The following is a 2,704-nucleotide window of genomic DNA, read 5'->3' as shown; positions in this document are numbered from 1 at the left end:
GGGTATATTACGGAAAAGGAGACGGCGAAATTCTTTTTTTCTTCAACTGCATTCCTGAAAACTTGAATCACTCAATCGCGGCGCGAGCGTGTTGTATCTCTGCGTCTAAAATGGGTGGTAATTTGACCCATCCCTAACTAGTATCAGGATTTTCAATTCGGTTGACTTTACTCCTTATAGTTATTATTGGAGGTGATATGTCAGGTAACTTAAGGAAACTCAGATAGCATCTGTTTCTGTTCGTTATATATAGCAATTAAAAACAAGTAAGGAATGGCTAAGTTCGGGTGTCACCGAACATTTTATACTCTCGCACAATAAAGTGATAATCGAGATTTCATTATCCGTCATTTACATATTTTTTTTATTTTGCTGTAAAATTAATTAGAATTAAATTCTGACAGATTTACCGATATTTTCGGTGAAAAATTAGGTTAGGTTAGGCACTGAGTTTTTCGTGTTTCGATATAAGGGACCTTGAAAAAGTTATAGTCCGATCACGACAATTTTTCCACAAGGGATACCTCAGCTCAAATACCGTATTTGTGTAAAGTTTTATTCCGCTATCATCATTGGTTCCCTAATGTATATATTATACAGAGAAGGCATCAGATGGAATTCAAAATAAGCGTTATATGGGAAGAAGGCGTGGTTCTGAACCGATTTCACATTTCGTACATGTCATCAAGGTGTTAAGAAAATATTATGTACCGAATTTCATTGAAATCGGTTGAGTAGTTCCTGAGATATGCTTTTTGTGTCCATAAGTGGGCGACGCCACGCCCATTTTCAATTTTTAAAAAAAGTCTGGGTGCCGCTTCCTTCTGCCATTTTTTCCGTAAAAATTTTGTGTTTCTGACGTTTTTTGTTAGTCGGTTAACGCACTTTTAGTGATTTTCAACATAACCTTTGTATGGGAGGTGGGCGTGGTTATTATCCGATTTCTTCCATTTTTAAACTGTATATGGAAATGCCTAAAGGAAACGCTTCTGTAGAGTTTGGTTGACATAGCTGTAGTAGTTTCCGAGATATGTACAAAAAACTTAGTAGGGGCGGGGCCACGCCCACGTTTACAAAAAAACTACGTCTAAATATGCCCCCTCCCTAATGCGATCCTGTGTGCCAAATTTTCACTTTAATATCTTTATCTATGGCTTAGTTATGACACTTTATAGGTTTTCGGTTTCCGCCATTTTGTGGGCGTGGCAGTGGGCCGATTTTGTCCATCTTCGAACTTAACCTTCTTATGGAGCCAAGGAATACGTGTACCAAGTTTCATCATGATATATCAATTTTACTCAAGTTACAGCTTGCACGGACGGACGGACAGACGGACGGACGGACGGACGGACAGACAGACATCATGATTTCAACTCTACTCGTCACCCTGATCACTTTGGTATATATAACTCTATATCTGACTATTTTAGTTTTCGGACTTACAAACAACCGTTACATATAATGCTCTCCTTAGCAACTTTGTTGCGAGAGTATAAAAATAGATAAAGTCGGTTCTGTAGTATACACATAATAAAAGATTTTCAAACTTCCGTTCGGCCTTACATACATATATCCAATGCATCGGTAGTACGTTGAGATATCTTACACGAATGAACTGAAAGTATGTATGTATGTAATGTAATTTTGATTTATGGCGAAAAACCTTGTCATATTAATGGCTTAGCGGTGAACATATATGGAGTTGGTCAAGATCTTAATGTTACATTCCTAATATCATGAAATCCGATCTTTTTGTTTGTGTTTCGCACATATACCCATACATACAAAAATTTGTATACCAAATTTTATTACAATTCATTTACGATTAACTAAATGTTGAACTTTTTCGCAACCAGATTTAATATGGAGTTCATGAAAATTTCTTTAGCTTTGGTCCTGGCAAATTGCAAGGGTATGAAATCTTCGGTTACATCCGAACTTAGCGCTGCCTTACTTGCTTTACTTTGAATTGCACAGAAATCAAACAGAGCAAAGGTAAGTAAATGTTTAATGATTATAATTCACATATATCATTTAAATTATCTCCACGACTTCTTTTGCAGGAACGAATTCAATTAACCCTAGTTTCCAGTACTTTTTCCACTAAATCAAGTCCTATGTCACGAATAGCACGTTCAATATTAACTCCAAGCACTTGAAAAGAGTCTAGTTTATTGCTAAAAATCAATGACTTCAAATTACTCCAGCAGAAGTAACCTAATACAAATAGTACTAGATCACAACTTCTTGGATGCCATTCAATGTCACAATTTCTTGAAATAATCGAATCAACAAACATAGCCCCGCCTTGTTGGAACCAGATGTTGCGAATATCAACTTCTTTCAATTGCGACCCATTGACAGGAACGGTGTAACCAGCTTCATTTCGAAAGGAGTACGGACCGGTGATTGTCAATTTAAGTGAAAGGAATGATTGTGCATGAATAATTTAGTTATTATTTTCTTCGAACCAGAATCGAAAGTGTATCAACGGAGAAGGTGATTTTCTCAAGTTATCATTTTCAAGTTTTTCCAAGGCAAAATTAGCAAACTCAGTACGTTTACGTTGGTTCAATGGCTTCAGTTCTTGAGTGAGAAGAGTTTTATACGGATGCAAGCTCAAATCCTTTCTCAAAATCCGCGAGGTTGTGGTTTGTGATAGTCAAAATTCTTGGGAACGGTTTGGAATTGTCAAATTCAGCAA

The sequence above is a fragment of the Bactrocera dorsalis genome, chromosome 1 (genome assembly GCF_023373825.1).
Source record: "Bactrocera dorsalis isolate Fly_Bdor chromosome 1, ASM2337382v1, whole genome shotgun sequence".
NCBI lineage: Eukaryota > Metazoa > Arthropoda > Insecta > Diptera > Tephritidae > Bactrocera > Bactrocera dorsalis.
The sequence above is the reverse complement of the archived record's forward strand: the minus strand, read 5'-3'. Positions refer to the sequence as shown.